The sequence below is a fragment of the Nycticebus coucang genome, chromosome 14 (assembly GCF_027406575.1).
Source record: "Nycticebus coucang isolate mNycCou1 chromosome 14, mNycCou1.pri, whole genome shotgun sequence".
Classification (NCBI taxonomy): domain Eukaryota; kingdom Metazoa; phylum Chordata; class Mammalia; order Primates; family Lorisidae; genus Nycticebus; species Nycticebus coucang.
In genome coordinates, this window is record NC_069793.1 from 48,200,138 (window position 1) to 48,220,255 (window position 20,118).

Here is a 20,118-nt window from a genome sequence, read left to right on the forward strand (position 1 = left end):
AAGGGGAGGGCAATATGAGAGTGGATACTAAAGCAAAGAAGTGAAAATTAGCTTGTTGTGTAGCACATATATGAAGATGCACTTCTGTGGTAGAAGAGTTTTTATTAGGAACCAAGGGAGATACGTTTGTCAGAATAAAGATTGCACTCGGAATGGGAAAACAGTAGAGAATCATTGTGGAACTGGTTCATATTTAATAAAAGCATACTATGGAAGAGGAAGATAAACTAGGGTGACAGTAAATCCATGTTAACGTCATAGCTAGTGTTTATTAAATGGTCACAATGTACTAGGTACTACAATGAATGCCTTATGTGTGTGTGTGTGTGTGTGTGTGTGTGTTAACTGACACAATAATCCCCTGTTTCCATTGAGAAAATGGACGTTTAAGAGGGGTCAAGCAGCTTTCTGAAGCTATCACAATATGTGACATAGATAGGACTTTAATCTAATTAACAATGGCAGATACCTATATAGTGATTACTGTATGTTAAACACTATAAGGCCCTAGATGTTTTAACTCATTGAATCCTTAAAATAAGTTTATACTATCCCCATTTATAAGTAAAAAACTGAGGCATAGAGTGGCTAAGTGTAACTTGTCCAAGGTCATACATTTAATAAGTGACAGAGCTGGTTTTCACACTTAGTCTGGCTCTAGAATCTGTGCTCTTAATTACTGCACTCTACTCTTTGTCTGTGTGAATCTGGAGCCCTGGATCTTAACCATGTTATTTGTATTCCTCAGAGCTGAAGTTTTGACTGAGAGATCTATAGGTCCATTTGTCAAATTGGGAACTGGAACATAGGCTGCTGGGAAAATAATTTCAAAAGGAAAAAAATGAAATCTTTTTTCTTTTTCTAACTATGAGCCTGACTCACCACTCCACAGTTAAGTAAAAAGGGTAATTCAAGGACTACCTACAGAAAAGGAGCAATAGTCTCAAAACCGGAAATTTACCAGGTTCACAACTTGTAAAGGAGGAATGTGTGAATAAGAACTAAAATATGTGCAGCCCAAACTGCCCCACTACAAATATTTGAACACTCCCTGAAAGACTGGTTGCCCAGGAAATGCCTGGTTATGAACTCAAGGTACAAATTTATTAAGGCAGATAGATGCCTGTGTGCTTGTTTGTGGCTTTTTGCACAGTTTTATTTGGGGACAGGAAAATGTGATGTGCATATCACTATAATTCTCTTGTTTTGTCTTTGCTACTTTGCATATTTTTCATGGGCAAATATTAAGTGGCTTTAAAAAATCAATTAGACTGTGGTTGAATGATTCAGAAGACCACTGTACTTAATTTAATTCAGAGCTAGGTGATTAGAAAAGGTCTGGTTAAAGGATGGAGAGGAGTCACTTAAAAGGCAAAAAGGGAGCATCAGAGAGCAGAGAGAAGCATCAATAGCTCATTTCTGTAGATTGCATACAATTTAAAATAAGGCTTCCTAGGTTGGCAAAGAATACTGCACAGGGATATGAGGCTTAAAGGGGAAGTCACATAAAAGATTGGAGCAATCTTGTAACTTATTGCGGCATGTTGATTGGTGGGGGGGTGTTCTTATTCTACTGAGATGATTGTTTCCTCCTCTTATTTTTCCTTTTACACTGATCAATTGTGCTTCTTTCTTTATTTTTTTCCATGTATATGCAAACTCTACTTAGAATCCTGATGACAGCATGGTTGTTTATAATACTAAGATATGTAATGTATGTTCATTGTTGGCCTCAAGCTATGTTTGCTTTTGCATTTGACTTGCATTTGTCCAATACAGACACATAATATAGAACACATAAAACAAAGCTATGGATAGTGTTAGCTACTATAAGGAAGATGGGAATGTAATTTGAGCTAGTAGGAATAAATTACAGTCTTACTTCACTTTGATATTTCTGTTTATTGTTGGACAGTATTACTGTTGGACAGTAAAGCCCTGGGTAGTTTACCATAGTTTGTTTTCAGAAAAGTAGAACTTAAAGGCTGGGCACAGTGCCTCATGCCTGAATCTTAGCACCTTGGGAGGCTGAGGCAGGTGGATTGCTTGAGCTCAGGAGTTTGAGACCACCCTGAGCAAGAGCCAGACCTTGTTTCTAAAAATAGCTAGGCGTGGCACCGTATGCCTGTAGCCGCAGCTGCTTTGGAGGCTGATGCAAGACTTAGAATCAAAGGTCAAAATCAGCGTCAGCATCTAATCAGTTTTAGCTGGAACAGTTGAGTTTTGGGCCCCATAATGCATCTCTGCCCTCTTCAGTTCTGTGGGCATTTGACGGAAGTAGCAACTAGAAGAAGTAAATATGTTTGGGTCAGGGAGCCTGGAGCTCAGTGATCGTTACTGTGACTTGTACCCTTGAGACACAGTGAGATAGGTGGAGTTCTGTTGGACCTCGTGGGTTTCCATCTCATAGGTGTTCTGATTGCTCATGTTGTGCTTAGCAGGGAGTGGTGTGGGTTCTTATTCTATTGTCTTTGGGGAAACTGGATGAGATATTTTATAATATTTATTTGTTTAACTGATACTATCAGAGGTACTTGATCCATTTTTTGGATGATAGGATCTCACCTAATGTGCACAATGCAAGGGGATTTAGCACCTCAGGGTGGGGGGCTCTCCTACAGCTTGGACTTTACCTCGGGAGTGAGAACAATGTAACCTAAAAATTTGTTCCTTCATGTTAAATTGAAATTAAAAAATAATAAAATTAAAAAAAAAAGAAAAACTTACTCATATATCCCTGTAAAAATAATTTGGGACAACTATCAGTTCCCCAAATTTTTCCCTTTCCTAAGGGTATTCTTTTTTTTTTTTTCTTTCCCCTTAAAGAAAGTAACATTAATATATCAGCTCTGGTATCTTTGCTTTGGTGATGTGTGTGTATGTCTAAATTAAAATATGAAGCTAGGAAGTCGAGGGAAATGTACTGTTAGTTAATTCAGTCATTATTAAATAATAGAATCAAGTGTTTATTGAGAACATCTTAGTATATTTGCTTAGATCACTAGTCTATATTAACCTAAAAGAATATTCTCCGATTTCAAATGCACATACATTCCAGAGAAAACAGTCATTAGTGTTTTGTTTTGTTTCATTTTTGTAACTTATTGATGGTCCAGTGTCACATTCCACTGTTCTGTGTGGGGATACTTTTCTGTTTGTGAAGTTAGCATCTGTATTTCAGTAATCTCTAGCTAGCCTTGAGTTCTCCAGATACTGAACAGAGCTGTCTGTGGGTGGGGTCAAACATGCCTGTGACTTTAGACCATTAAAAATGAAGGAAAACATTTGTGGTAAGAAACAACAGCACATGCTTGACCTCCAAAGCATACACATCTATAAATGGATAAAAGTGACTATTTAAGGTTTCTTCGAAAAAGAACCTCTGTGTCTACAAAGAAAGAAACCCTAATTCAATGTTTGAAAAAGCAAACTGTGTCTGGGTGAAAGAACATGTTTTTGTCAAAAACATCTGTGGTGTTCCCTATGATGTATTTGATCCTGGTGGTAAATCAACAGAATTGGCTTTTGTCAACTTATTATGTGATAAATAATATTAATTCAACCCGGAGGATCTTAGGGCTGTCTTTAAACTGGGGTTGTTTTGGCTAATTGCCAGATATACAAAAATGAAGTTCTCATACCAAAATTAAAGGCATTGCTTGAATTTGTTATCCAGTAGTTACAGTTGGTTTGTGTATATATTCTTTTTATCCTCATTTTTATTCCTACCTCAGTACTATGTTTCCTAGAGGTATTCTCCTCATTGTCATAAGACATTTGCCACCAAGCCTAATTTTATAGAAGTAAATTTTTAACGTGCCATATTTTTCATATAATTGTATGATAGTAGTGATTTATTGACCACATCCCTTATGTTTTTGGAGAGGTAAGATGTTCGGTGTGACTGATGAGTTGTTTTTTTTTTTCTTTCTCAAATGCTGAAATAATATGGGGTGAAATACTCCTAAACAAAGTGTAAAATTTACAGATACAAATAATTAGACATGAAATTTTCTCTTCGAGTAAGTTGAATTGGTCAGATTAACTGACAGCAACAATAAAACAGAAGCTTTATTGTTTATATCAAAAGAAGCCAAGTAATGTGGACAACAGTGAGTGGTATGAATTATTAGGTGATGAATTTTAAAAGTAGTGTCCAAAACGTAAATAGAGAAATCATTCAAAGCATTACTCAGCAGCTGCAAGAGCAATAGGAAAAGCTGACATGACAAATTTAGTCATTTCTTAATCACTTTCGTTAGGCACTATTGTCAGCTCCAAGAGGCAGATTTTCATCTTGATTTATACCCATCATGTTAGTAGTTGAAACCTAGAACTTCTCAAAATCATTTGCTTGCAAAACACCTTTTAGATCATCTTGGATGTTTTTGTGACCTGGTGTCATAAAGAGATACAAAAAATATATTGCATATGTCATCAAAGAAAATTTTACGTTTCCTATTTATATGTTACAAAAGATCCAAAAGTATTTGGATCTTATTTACTATAAGATCCAAAAGTATTAATTAGCTGCCTTTTGGTTTAAAGAAAATTGATTGTTAAGGCAGAAAATAGAGGATAATATGAGTCCTATTCTGCTGTAGCCTCCCAATAAAAGAAGCAGTGACCCAACTCATTAGCCCTTTGATTTAATATATTGACACTTGGGTACGAATAATCCCGTTTAGTGGCTTTTGCTTCCCAGGGATCAATTTAATTAGTTATAAAATGTGACTTCTTGTCACAAGCTAGAAGAAATGCTGACGTTAAATAAAGTCATACGCAATTTAAACAATAAAGCTATCGATGCCTGGTTAAAAGTTAATGATGCAAAAAAAAATGGCTTAATAGAGACACCCTCAGCAGTGAAAGTGATGCTAGGAAAATTAAGCTAAGTGGATGAATGAGGAATGGTGATGTTGTTGAATTGTTAAAACAAATTCATGGCGGGTCTGATGGCTGGCTAGGTTGTAAGTGCATTATCTTTTCGCCTTAGAGACAGAACTAGCTGTGTACTCTTTGCTCATTATTACTTCAGCGTGAGTTTTCCATGTTTACAGGTCTTAGGGTCTAGGACAGGGAGGAAATCTTATTTAGGCTATGTGTACTAGAAAACTTCCTGAAATCAAATTGACATTTGAGAGAAGGATGGAGAGGTATTATTCAGGACCGTCCTAAGTGGCTTCCATGAGGTATTCTTGTATGAGCTCTTGTGCTCATGGCTAGCCCCTAGCATCTTCACAGAATACCACCATGGGAGCATTGCTGGTGCAAGGCCGTTCCTGTCTGTGTGAAAGTATTTGAGATGAACTCTGGGTCTGCATTTTGGCCTGGCAGATTTCCCTCCTTTTGAATAGTGGTTACTGTAAAAGTAGTTCTTCCCAATTTAAAGAAATGTAGTCTTATTTACCTATTTAATTAATGCCAAGTCTTTTAATTCATTCTTATAATAAATAATATTAGGTTATGCCTCTGACTGCGTCTTTACACTGGCTTTGACACCAACTTGAGTGGTCTTGTCTCAGTGCCTCAATACAATTATGTTAAAAAATGAATGAATTGGCCTAGACTCGAGTAACTGCATGATCTCTAAAATGCTTTCCAGCTTCCTAATTTGATTATAGATTTAAACCCAACTGGTTAATTCAGTCAAATCAATTGTTTCGGGAGAGGTGTAGTCGAAACAGCTAGTTGTTTGACTGAACACACCCTGGTTTCTGCTGGTATGTACACACATACCCACAATGGCTTGTCTTTTGGCATTGGCTGCTGCCGGGTCATTAACACCAGTTAGCTAAATAAAAGATAACCACATTTTATTGTCAGACAAAATTTATATCTCTCTTCTCCAGCTGTTGCCTTTTCAAGTCATTTGCTCATTAGCTAAATATGAGGCACATGTTTAAACTTGATGACGATAAAATACTTTTTCTAGTCAAAGGAATTGACATAAATGTTCTACTATTGCTAATTGAAAAAAAAAAAAAAGGAACACCAAAGAAGTATTTTCTCTTTTCCAGTTTTGTCTCTCACAGGTTCTGAAGTCAGTGGTTGCTGGGCAGGAATACAAGAGCAATAGCTGAGCTCTGGAAAGAAAGATGAAATGGGAATTTATAGTCTTTAATGATTTATCAGACTCCCATTTCCCTATTTTGTAATGAAGCATACTCTGCCAGTGTTTCTTCCTGGAACATACTAAAAAGTGTCAAGATTGAAGATCCTGGGCAAAAGCTTACTGTTTTGGAAATCTGTTTATTGCACATTTTCTTTCTGCTGGTTCAGCTGCCAAGGAAATTACTGTAGAGTCTACAGTAGACCATCAAAGTGTAGTGTATCTATCTAGGAAAATCAGTGAATAACTTACCTTGTCTGCTGACATAAAATAACTGTGGTTGAAAATTGCAATAAAGCATAGAAACCTTGAACTTCCAGTGAAATATGTGTATTAAAATGTGTTTGAGCCGAAATAATTTTGGAGTTTCAGTTACCATTCCATTTGTGTATTACACAGGCACACACTGACAGGAGGGACACAAGGCAGTGACGTTAAGAAGAGGCATATTCTTGCAGAGTGGTTGACAAACTTTACCCCACAAAATAACTTTCATAAGCTCCAAGGGAAGAAGACGATTTGGAGACAAATAAGCATGCTTACCTAGTATTTGGTAAAAACAATAATAATAACGAACATGTCAGAGAACTGAAGGGACTATTGTTAAGGATAAAAATCTGCCACAGACAAGTTTTCCAGTCGAGTAAAGATTATCTTTTCTTCTTTTTCTTCTTCTTCTTAATGCTGGAAGTGCGATTAACTGAGGACAAGAGGGAAATTGTGGGGGACTGATGTTAGATAAACTATTTTCTCTTTGTGTTGACATTATATTGGCTACAGCCTACACAGGGGATGCCTGGAAAAAAGCGAGGAGAGAAAGGCATTAATATTTTTTAGTGTGCGTGGGTGCGCCAGCAGTACTGGGGCCCGTATTTTCTTAGGGCTCAGATGGCAAAGCTAAGCATTCAGCCTACGGTAGGAAAAAAGTGCCTTTTTTGTTTTCTGACTGCAGAGTCCAGGCATTCCCAGGGGGACACAATGAATGGCCCATTTTGTCCAACACAGTTTCATAGACATAGATTTCTTGTTTTTTCATGATTATTCTTGCCCGTCATTGGGTGTGCACATGACATTTGAGCGTGTTTTAAAGTCTTAACACACTCATGTGCCTGCAATAAAGTTACTCATAACAATCCTCGCTTTTTCCAGACAACAGAGCAGGGTCTGTTGTTTCCACAAGTCGCAGCAGCTGGGAGGCAATTGTGAAGACAACAGCTTAAGCTAGCTGGAAAATACAGGAAGAAGAGAATATACACTAAATTTCCTCCCGTATTATTCAAACAATGAAGAATAAAAAAATGGCTATGGGTGGTCTAACTCAACTGATTGGCAGAACATAGTTTAAGTTTCTTTAAAATATTTCCTGAAATGTTGAGAAGCCACAATGTTACATTCACTGTATTTGTTAATCAGCTAAAGCAGGCGCAGACAGCCGTGGAACGCTACATTTCAATGGCTATCTAAGGTACTGCAGATTGCTTGCTTTTTTATAATTTGTTAATTAGCAGTTGGTGTTTGTACAAAGAGATGCTATGACCAAGTAGTTATTAAGCAATGGTAATCTCCTTTGAAAGGTGTGTGAAAAACTAAGAGGTTCATGGTAATTCACATTTTTATGTCAGGCAGAATTTCTGGTGTGCAGTCATTAGCCAGTTTCAAATTTCACACTGAATAACAGAATTTAGGGAAGAGGAGAGTAACTAGGAAAGATTTAAAGCTAACCTGGAACATCAGAGTGGTAAATTGGCTGTGCTTTTCGGGGTGCCGATGTGAACCAAGTTGTTTTTGTTTCATGTGGATAGAAAGAGATAAGAAATTTAAGAAGTACGATGAAAAGGAGGAAAGTTTTCAGCATTCATCTGGGTCTGCTTTTGGTGGGAAGGGATTAAGCAGAACTTGAGGCAGGAAGTGACTTAAAAAGCAAGACTGGGGCCCAGTTCTGTGGCTCAGGCCTGTAATCCTAGCGCTCTGGGAGGCCGAGGCAGGTAGATTGCCTGAGCTCCCAGGTTCAAGACCAGCCTGAGCAAGAGCAAGACCCTATCTTTAAAAATCGGCATTTTGGTGGGTGCCTGTAGTCCCAGCTACTCGGGAGGCTGAGGCAAGAGAATTGCTTAAGCCCAAGAGTTTGAGGTTGCTGTGAGCTATGATGCCACAGCACTCTACCCAGGGCAACAAAGTGAGATTCCCTCAAAAAAATAAAATAAATAAAATAAATAAATAATAAATAAAATAAAGCAAGATTGGCAGTGCTATGCTTAACTATTTCAAACTCCACTACCCTTTTACCCTCAAGGAAATGTTTTTTTTTTTTTTTGCCATTTGGATTTAAAAATATGGAACGCTTCACGAATTTGCGTCTCATCCTTGCGCAGGGGCCATGCTAATCTTCTCTGTATCGTTCCAATTTTAGTATATGTGTTGCGGAAGCGAGCACAGGAAATGTTTTGTGAAAGAAATTCTTGTGGACTCTTAAAAGATATCCAGATGACATGAAAGTGTTTGCTCTCTAAGACACAGGAGTTTCATTATTATTATATTGTAAAGGATGAAGTAGTCAGAGATGGCAACTTGTCTCATCACCTTTTTAGGCACTCAAATGAGAATGCCTTAATCTCATTTCATTCTCATCTTAGCATGGACATATTATCTCCTCATGAAAATGTTTTCAAATGGAAATCTAATTGAGAAACTCAAATGCTACTTGTGACCATAGGATAACCTTTATTCTTTTATCTTATATGTTGAGCTTTATAAAGGGATATTTTTATTCTAGTTGTGAGCATCTATTCTAATTGTGCTTAAATTTCTGTTTTAAAAACACTTTTTGTTATATTACTTCCACTTTACTTAATGTATTTCTTCTCTATTCTTACCGAAACATACCGCTAATGGCCAAATAGCCAGGTTCTTGAGTGGTGATATCTAGTGCCAAAGCTAATTCTTCGGTTGTTTCTGCTGGTATTTCACCTTTCTAGCCCCCAGTACCAAGGTGTAAATACTCATTATTCTGGTGCTTCAGTCTAAATGTGACAATTTGATAGTAAGTATTTATAGCCTTCCAGGCACTGAACCAGTATCTTTATGTGCATTTTCTTTAATCTTCATAAATATTGAGCAGCATGGGTTTTATCACCATTCAAGGTGAAGAAGCTAAGGTTACCATCTAGTCATTTTGTCAGGTTATCAAGCCTAGGTCTCTGTGGCTTCAAAACCTGTGATCTTCGTAGGAAGTAGGGACATAAGTCCAAAAGATAGTAAGGCTTTTCTTTCTCATTTTCCTCCCTCCCTTTCTAATTCAGTCCAAAAGCCCATTAGAAGAAGGTAACGGGGTTGGTGGCAGCCCAGTGAGGGTCGATGGCCTTGTAAAGAAAGTAGCTTATCAGGGTGATGACTTAGCAAGAGTTTGATATTTTCCTGTTGATTAATTTTAGTTCTTTGTAGATTCTAGTTATCAGCCCTTTGTATAGATTCACAGCGTACAAATATCTTCTCCCATTCTAAGGGCTGTCTGTCTGCTTTAGTCATGGAGAAACTTTTTAGCTTTATCATGTCCCATTTATTTTTTTCTTGGTGTTGTTGCAATTGCCAAGGAGGTCTTCTTCATAAAATCTTTTCCCAGAACAATTTTGTCAAGAGTTTTCCCCACATTTTCTTCTAGAACTTATAGGTTAGTGTATTAAATGTAAATCTTTTATCCAATGAGATCGAATTTTTGTCAATGGTGAGAAGTGTGGGTCCAGTTTCAGTCTCCTACATGTGGATAAACAGTTCTCCCAGCACTGTTTATTAAACAGGGATTCTTTTCCCCAGTGCTTACTTTTGTTTGGTGTATCAAAGATCAGATAGTGATCAAATGATGATAAGTGGCTGGGTTCATCTGTAGCTTCTCTGTTCCATTCCATAGATCTATATTTCTATTTTTGTGCCAGTACCAGGCTGTTTTGATCACTGTAGACTTGTAGTATAACGGAAGTCTGGTAATGTGATACCTACAGATTTAAGTGTAGAGTATAAGGGTTTGAACACAATAATTAAGAAAATCCCATGGAGGCTATGTTAACCAGTTCAGTGAAAATATTTCAGAGTGTATATGGAACCAGCACATTGTACCTCATGATTGCATTATTGTACACAGCTATGATTTAATAAAAAAAATTATGTTGGCTATTTTTTTTTTCTGGTTCTATATGAACAAAGAAAAGAGCAAACAGCCCCATTTATCAGTGGGCAAGAGACTTGAACAGAAACTTCTCTGAAGATGACAGATGAATGGCCAACAAACACATCAAAAAGTGTTCATTGCCCTAATCAGCAGAGAAATGCAAACCAAAACTACTTTGCGATATCACCTAACTCCAGTGAGATTATCCCACATCACAAAATGCCGAGTCTAAGGATGCTGACGTGGATGCGGAGAGAAGAGAACATTGTAAAGGCTGACTGTTAGTCTTTGAGAATTCTCCATACTTATTTCCATATATAGAGAATTCTCAAAGAACTAAACATCAACCTTCCATTTGATCCTGCAATCCCATTACTAGGTATCTACCCAGAAGAAAAAGATCATTTTTACTGAAAGGACATTTACACTAGAATGTTTATGGCTGCTCAATTCACAATTACCAAGATGTGGAAACAACCCCAATGTCCATCAACCCATGAATAGATTAACAAATTGTGGTATGTGTACACCATGGAGTACTATTCATCCATAAGAAAAGATGGAGACTTTACATCTTTTGTGTTTACCTGGATGGAGTTGAAACACATTCTTCTTAGTAAAGTATCTCAAGAAGGAGGAAAAAACGTATCCAGTGTACTCAATACTAATATGAATCCTATGTATAAACAACTAAACACCCACACAAAAGAAAATGTATAGTCTAGCAAGAGGGAGGGGAGAGGAGGATAAAGTGGGGGGGAGATCAGGGAAAGCTGAGGGGAGAGGAAGGAGGGTGATTGGTGGAATCTCACCTAATGTGCACAAGGTGTGGGTATTCAGCACATCCCCTGGGTGATTAAGCTACAGCTTGAACTTTACTTTAGAAATGAAAACAATGTAACCTAAACATTTGTACCCTCATATTAATCTGAAAAAAAAAAAAGTTGGATTTTACTAGATGAAGACTGTCAAATGGGGAAGTGTTTCAGCAGGATCCAGAGATTGGTTTGTACTATGTAGAAAATAGAGAAAATAAGTATGTATCTATTTGTGTGTGTGTTTATATGAACTATGTATGTGAGATACATACATGCACATATATATAACTTGTGTTGGATTGGAATTAGAAGTATTAATGTGAATCCATAGTTGTGTGTATATATATATATGACTACATTAACATATTGATATCTCTAAATGTATGTATGTATAAGTGAATATAGGCATAAATGTGTGGAAGTGTGTATAATATATAACTAAATATTTATCTTAGCTTTGTCCACTGAGAGGGCCCATAAGCAAAGTATACCCCAGTAGTAGTGTAAATACTTTGCACTCAGATCTTGGCTTCCAAATACCATTCTCAGGAGTTTGGCCTGGGGAAGGGAAACTATAGGATAAATTTGGAGTATTTTATTAGTCCAGAAAGTGAGGAAGTGCTTAAAGAATTATAGGAGCATAACAAAAGGATGCAAAATCTGGCTTAAAGAGACAATCTGTGTCTATATATAGTCCAATTTAAGCATCAAAAAAATGATGATAATGGATTTGTCCTATTTAATAGAATAAAGATCCATGAATTGACACTGATACGTGGATCATAATGAAAGTTTTGAAACAAACTGTGTTATGGTCCATTATTTCACTTCCAAGAAACACAGTCAACAGCATCTTTTCTGATTCACCCAAGCAAATTATATACATATGTAATATATATTACAATTATAATATATAATTTTATATATTATATATATCTACATATTTGTAGAAGAGAAAGCTCTTTCTTACAGTAGAGTGCCAACTAAGGAATATACAAGACGTTTTGGAAAGGAAATTACTTGACAGCCATCCTAGTAGTAATGAATTCAGATAAGAAACATCAAGGGATGCTGAAACTATTGGATGAGAGTTAGACGAAGAATGGCCTAGTTACATAGTCTCAAATATATCCCCACCCAATAATTAGGAAAATGAAAGGTGTAAAAGCAGAAAGAGGGAAGGAGGGAGGGGGGTGGGGCCTTGGTGTGTGTCACACTTTATGGGGGCAAGACATGATTGCAAGAGGGACTTTACCTAACAATTGCAATCAGTGTAACCTGGCTTATTGTACCCTCAATGAATCCCCAACAATAAAAAAAAAGAAAGAAAAGAAAGATGTAAAAAGTTTAATAGTATAGTGGAAAAATTTGGTAACATTACTCAGGTAAAATTAACAGTGATGGGAATAATTGATATCATATGTTACCTGATAGGATACAGTGAAAAGAGCACAGCATTGCTTCTCTTCTTTTGATATGTCTGTCAAAAAATGTGTAACTGTGGGCAGCACCTGTGGCTCAGTGGGTAGGGCACTGGCCCCAGAGGGTGGTGGGTTCAAACCTGACCCCGGGAAACTGCAACAAACAATAGCCAGGCATTGTGGTGGGCACCTGTAGTCCCAGCTTCTCGGGAGGCTGAGGCAGAAGAGTTGCCTAAGCCCAAGAGTTGGAGGTTGCTGTGAGCTGTGATGCCACAGCACTCTACTGAGGGCGACAAAGTGAGACTCTGTCTCAAAAAAAAAATGTATAAGTGAATCTAATCATAAAGAAAGATCAGAAAAAGTATTTAGAGATAGTCCACAAAATAACTGGCTTGAAATCTTTCAAATTTTTAAGGTCATAGAGGTCAAGGAGGAACTGAGTAACTGTTCCAGATTGAAGGAGACTAAAAAGACATGATAGCACATGATCCTGCACTGGATCTTATTGTTATAAAGAACAGATTGGGACAGTTTTAGTAAAAAACAAATGTGTAGAATTACTTAAGCTTGAATTCTGGCTTTGTCATGCTAGTAACTCTGGCCTTAACCTTCCTGAGGCTCTATTAATTTTATCTATAAAAGGCATGATGATATCTTACTGCATTGTATTGTATGGATTAATTGAGATAAAATAGAAAAGTATCCAGCATATATTTTCTGGAATGTGGTAGGTCTTCAGGAGGTCCTAAGTCTCATTTCCCTTAGCTTCTTTATTCATAGAGTCAATTTTATATGCAGAACTGTGGTGAAGCCACAAATTTAAAAAATTGCATGTTTGCAAGAATTTTTTCCAGGTTTATCTGTAAACCAGGAAATAGTAAATACAGGGAAATAAAGTAGATTTGCATAGTACTCCATTTTGTAAGAAAATTTCTGCATCTTTTAGATAATTTTCACCTTGCTTCCTTACAGTAAGCAATAGAAATATTATTCTCTTTTATATATGAGAAAACTGATTCCTACTGGTTCAGAAGTGAGATAGTAGAATAACCAGTATTTCAGCATAGTTTTTTGACATCTAACCAATTAACATTTTATTATCCAGTGTTTCTTTCTTTCTTCTTCTTCTTTTTGTTTTACTTCTGATTAATATGAAGGTACATGCAATTGGGTTGCATTGTTTGTTTGTAAGGTAAAGTCTAAGTTGTCATTGAATCTTTCAAGCAAGAAGTGTGTCATACGCTTGCACATTTTTCCCACCGAGAAGAATCCCAGTGATCCCTTCTTGGATTTAAGTAAGTTTTTCTCTCATGCGAGCATGTTATTGTTAATCTACAAATTTGAAATAGGTATTGAGTACATATGATGCTTGTTGTTCCATTCTGGTGATACTTAGGAAAGAGTTCCTCAAATCCATCCAAGTTGTAACAAAGGATTCAAAAGCACCTCATTTTTTATGGCTGAATGGTATTCTGCGGTACACATATACCACAGTTAAATATTAATCCATTCACGTGTCAAAGGACATTTGGGTTGTTTCCACATCTTTGCAATTGTAAAGTGGGCTACTATGGATATTTAAGGACATATATCCTTATGGTAAAATGGCTTTTTTTCTTTTGGGTAGATACCTAGTGATGGGATTGCAGGATCAAATAGAAGTTCTACTTTTACTATTCTTAACCTTTTAAAACTCACATGCTCTCTAGAGAAACAAAACACCGTGTACAATTATTTAAAGTTACAGAAGTTTTACATTAGGTTAATATTGTTACACACAAGATTATTTTTATCTTCCAAGATATGTATTATTTTAAATATTTGTGAGTTTTTCTTAGGTAGTGTGTGAGTGAGCATGATGCCTAGTGCTGTTTTTTCTCCTCATAGACATGGTGAAGCCAGTATTACAAATACGTGTTGATGAAAATCAGTTTTTGGCCTAGAGAGACTGTAAACTTACACAGCCATAACTCAGAGATATTGTAGTTTAAATTACAGACCACCACAACAAAGTTAATTTCTCAATGAAGTAAGTCACGTGAATTTATTTCCCAGTGCATATAAAAGTTATTTTTACACTAGTCTATTAAGTGTGCAGTATCATTATGTCTACAATGTATATACCTTAATTCAAATATTCTTTTTGCTAAAAAATGCTAATGATCATCTGAGCCTTCAATGAGTAGCAATATTTTTGCTGATAAAGGATCTTGCCCACTGCTGAAGATTGGAATGGCTGTGGAAATTTCTAAAAATAAGGCAGCCATGAAGTTTGCCACATCAATTGGCCGTACCTTTCACAAAAACGATTTATCTGTAGCATTTTACCCACAGGATAATTTCTTTTAAAATTGGAATCAGTCCTCTCTAACTTTGCCACTGTTTCATCAGCTAAATTTACGAAATACTCAAAATCCTTTGTTGTCATTTCAACAACGTTCATAGCATCTCCACCAGAAATAGATTCCATCTCAAGAAACCACTTTCTTTTCTAATCCATAAGAAACAACTCCTCATCTATTCAAGTTTCATCATGAGATTGCAGCAATTCAGTCACATCTTTAGGCTCCACTTATTTTTAATTTTTTAATTTTTTAATTTATTTTTTATTTCAGAGTGTTACAGGGGTATACACATTTTGGTTACCCGATTTACATTTGTATATTTGAAGTCAGTGTTATAAATCACCCAGCTATATGTGCAATGCACATGGTAGGTCTGAGTTTTTTTAATTCTAGTTTTCTTGCTATTTTCACTACACCTGCAGTGACTTCCTCCATTGAAGGCTTGAGCCCTTCAAAGTTATTCATGAGGGTTAGAATCAATTGCTTCTAAACTTTTGTTAACGTTGATATTTTGACCTCCTTCCGTGAATCATAAATTTCTTAATGGTATCTAGAATGGTGAATCCTTTCCAGAAGGTTTTCATTTTACTTTGCCCAGATCCATAAGAGAAATCAGTGTCTATGGCAGCTACAGCTTTATGGAAAGTACAGTTATTTGTTAAATAGTAAGACTTGAAAGTTGGGTCTGTGGGGTACAGAATGTTAGGAGGCGTGAAAACAATATTAATCTCTCTCTTCATCTCCATCAGAGCTCTTGGGTGACCAAGCGTGTTGTCAGTGAGCAATAATATTTTTAAAGGACTCTTTTTTTCTTTTTTTCTGAGCAGTGAGTCTCAACAGTGACCTTAAAATATATAATAAACTATGCTGTAAATAGCTGTGTTGTCATCCAGGCTTTGTTCAATTTCTAGAGCTCAGACAGTAGATTTAGCATAATTCTTAAACGTTCTAGGATTTTCAGAATGGTAAATGAGCACTGGCTTCAACTTCAAGTCACCAGTTGCATTAGCTCATAACAAGACAGTCAGCCTGTCCTTTGAAACTTTAAAGGCAGCACTGTCTTCTCTTTAGCTGCAAAAGCCTTAGATGGCTTCTGTTATTATCTTCTGTTATAAAACTTCTTTTGTCTCCATTGAAAATCTGTTGTTTCTTGTAGACTCCTTTATCAATGATCTTAGCCAGATCTTCTGGATAACTTTCTGTAGTTTCTCCATTTGTGATTGCTGCTTCACCTTGCACTTTTATATCACAGAGATAGCTCCTTTTCTCAAAATTTATGAACTGACCTCTGGTAACTTCCAACTTTTTGTCTACAGCTTTTTCACCTCTTTCAGCCTTCAGAGAATTTAAGAGAATTGGGGCCTTCTTCTGGATTAGGCTTTGGCTTAAGGGTATTTTTTGGCTGGTTTTTCTTCTGTTCAGACCACTAAATCTTTCACCAACCTCATAAAGTTGTTTTGCATTTTCATCATTCATGTGTTCAGTGAAGTAGCACTTTTAATTTTCTTTAAATAGTTTCCCTTTTATTCATAATTTGGCTGTTTAGCAAAATAGGCCTAACTTACAGGCTATTTCAGCTTTCTGAGTATCTTCCTTCCTAAACTTATTTCTAGCTTTTTATTTAAAGTGAGAGACCGTTCCTTTCACTTGAACACTTAGAGGACTTTAAAGGCTTATTAATTGGCCTGATTTCAGCATTGTTCTGTCTCAGGGTATAGGGAGGCCTGAGGAGAGGAGAGAGAGAGCAAACAGCCAGTCAGTAGAATCACACAATATTTATCATTAAGTTCACTGCCTTATATGGGCATGGTTTGTAGTACCCCCAAATAATTATAACAGATACATCAAAGGTCATTGATCAGAGATGACCATAACAGATATAATATGGAAAGTTTAAAATATGGGAATTGCTCAAAAGTGACACAGAGATAGAAAGTGCACATACATGGTGTTGGAAAAGGGTGCTGATCGGCAGCAGGGTTACCACAAAACTTCAATTTGTAAAAAATACATTATCTGTGAAGTACAATAAAATAAAGCATAAGCAACTGAGTATACCTGTATATACTAATTCACACACTATATATTTTCTTCCTGAAATTTTCAAGAGATTCCTTACTTCCCTTTGATTTCTCCTTTCCTCATCACCCCTACTCCCACAGCCTGGCCCACGATGCTAGCCTTGAAAATCACTGTGTCATTAGACAGTATGAAACATTGGTTAAGAGTAGGATTCTGGAGCCAGACTGCTTGAATTCAAATCATGGACTCTCCTCTTGTTAGCTCCTTGACCTTGAGATTTTCAAGGTCAATAAAAGCTTTTATAGAGAAGCTTTTCTATAAAATGGGGTATATAACAGTACCTTCTTCATGACGATGTTTTGGAAATTAAATATGTTAATACATATAAAGCACTTAAAAAATATCTGGCACACTGTAAATGCTATATGAGTGTAGCCTTTACTACTATTATTATCATTTCCATGTAATTACCTTAGTGGCTTAAAGCAGTATAATAACACAGTAATATTATTATAATGTCAGAAGTCTCAAATTAGATTGAGTCTTTTCTCATTAGGTCTTCAGTCTGTTCCACTTATTTTTGTGCCTGATAATTCAGAATCTACTGTTAAACTTCCTTAAATATTATAGCAAAAATATTTGTCTTTCTGTTTTTCAAGATTCTTCTTTAATTATTCATTTTATAGAAAACCTTTATAGAATAGGATAGATCCAGATATGTTCCTCAGAACTTTTCCTCCGCTTACAAACGGTATTTTTGTATGTTATTCTTAAATCACATACATACACCCACCAGTCCAAACCTCATCCCCTGAAAACAATAGCAGCAGTGAGGAAGGGCCACTCAGGGCATAATGAATCTCTAGGGAGAGAGAATGTGAAGAATGTACACAATCACATATTCACAGATATAGGCACACGCACACAGAGCCACACACATGTCCCATGACTCTGAAATGCTCTCTAAAAGGGGATATGCCCCCCACTTTTAAGAGGCCACTGAACCACTTTTAAATTCTATGAATAGAGTCTACTGTGTAATAACCACTTTAACATAATTTTCTCTTCATAGCAGCCTTTTTTCTTTCTTTCTTTTCTTTTTTCTTTTTTTTTGAGACAGAGTCTCACTTACTAACCCTCATTACAGTGCTGTGGTGTCACAGCTCAAAGCAACCTCCAAATCCTTGGCCTTAGGCTATACTCTTGCCTCAGCCTCCCAAGTAAGCTGGGACTACAGGCGCCTGCCACAATGCCCAGCCATTTTTTTGTTGCAGTTTGGCCGGGGCTGGATTTGAGCCCACCACCCTTAGTATGTGGGGCCAACGCCCCACCCACTGAGCCACAGGTGCCGCCCCATAGCAGCCTTTTTTAAATAAGAAAACTGAAGTTAAGAAATTTGTTACATTACTGGGCCTGATCTAGATTTTTTAACTTCAATTTATTTATTCCAGGACCTACTTGCCATACTACAACCGACTCTTAATGAGTAATGCACTACTCACTGTTAATTGAAAACTCTCTATGCTGGTTTCATTCATCCACATGCTGGTATCATGTCAGTTTGGGAGATCAGCTTATGGGATAAGGAATAGGCTGCTCAGGTTTCCAGCACTTGGTGAATTTGGGTGTACTTGTGGTACATGTGTAAAAAAAATTTTTTTTTTTTGCGATTTTAGGCTGGGGCTGGGCTTGAACCCGCCACCTCCAGCATATGGGGCCAGCACCCTACCCCTTTGAGCCACAGGCGCCACCCCTTGTGTGTAAAATTGTTTTTCTTTCTAAGCCAAGAATGGATAAGACAAAGCTGTCATTATGACAAGATAGTGTAAATGGAACCAAAGAACAGGCAATCTGATAGCTCAGGATATAGATTGACCTCAGACTTCCCACTCAAAGAATTTTTCTGTTTAATGCCAAAGCAGAATTTTCCTTTTTTCTAAAGACGTTGTTAATACTCTTTACCCACAAAGAAAAGACCTTTATCCTATCAACTTTTTCCTACGTATAAAGATAAGCTATTTTTTTTTTCTCAGAGAAGCACCTGTAAATTTTGGAAAGAGTATAAGTTGCAGAAGATACATGTTTTAATTCTGGCTCTACCACTTCCTAGCTGTGGTCTTGAGTAAATTATATAATCTTGATCAATATTTTGTTACTCTACTAAGTAGTATTCCATAGAATGTACTTACCATAATTCATTTAGCCATCCTCCAAACTTAATTCCAGCTATTGGCCATTAGAGGTGATGTTGCAAGTCTTTTTATAGACATCTGTTTTCATTTTTCTTGTATACATAGACATCTAAGAGTGGAATGATTGCCGGGCTGTACAGAAATTGTGTGTTTAACTTTATAGGAAATTGCTGTATGAGAAAGTGGCTGTATCATTTTTAATTTTTACCAGCAATATATGAGAGTTCTGCTTGTTTTGCCAACCCTTGGTATTATTATATTGATCTTTTAAATGTTTAGCATTCTCATGGATTTTATTGGTATCTCATTGTGATTTTGATTTTCATTTCTTGGATGACCGTTGATGTCGAGCCTTCTTTCATGTGTTATTGGCTGTTCATATATTTTCTTTTATGAGTTGTCTATTCAAATCTATCACCCTCTTTATATTAACTTGTTTGACTCACTATTGAGTTGTAACAGTTTTTAAAAAATTATTCTAGATAGAAGCCCCTTATTTGCTTTGACAAATATTATCTCCCAGTTTGTGACTGAGTTTTTTAACTGTATATTTTACAGAGAAAAGTTTATAACTTTGATGCCACCCACTCCATTGTTTTCTTTTTTCTTTTCTGGTTTATGCTTATGTTCTGTTTTTAAATATTTGCCTAACATGATATAAAAAGATTTTTTTCTATATTTTCTTCTAGATATTTTCTAGTTCTAACTATTAGGTTTAGATCTAAATTCATTTTAGGTTAAATTTTATGTATGGCATAAAAGTCTAGGCTTGGACAGACTCATGCCTATAATCCCAGCAATTTGGGAGGCCCAAGGCAGAAGAATCACTTGAGGCCAGGAGTACAAGACCAGCATGAACAACATAGACAGACCTCACCTCAAAAGAAAAATAGAAAAAATTACCCAGGTGTGGTGGTATGTGCCTATAGTCCTAACTATTTGAGAGGCTAAGGCAGAAGGATCACTTGAACCCCAAAGCTTGAGACTGCAGTGAGCTATGATCACAACCTAGATGACAGAGCTAGACAAATTTCAAAAAATAAATA

The 20,118-nt window shown here is 36.5% G+C and overlaps 1 protein-coding gene and 1 non-coding gene across 15 annotated transcripts in view; one reads left to right on the plus strand and one right to left on the minus strand.

Moving 5' to 3' along the window:
* SOX6 (SRY-box transcription factor 6) overlaps window positions 1-20,118 on the plus strand; it is a 667,807-nt gene that overhangs the window by 490,169 nt on the left and 157,520 nt on the right. The window lies entirely within an intron of this gene.
* On the minus strand, window positions 8,440-8,546 carry LOC128566092 (U6 spliceosomal RNA). The gene has a single exon (XR_008374388.1). It is a non-coding gene; the product is annotated as a U6 spliceosomal RNA (small nuclear RNA).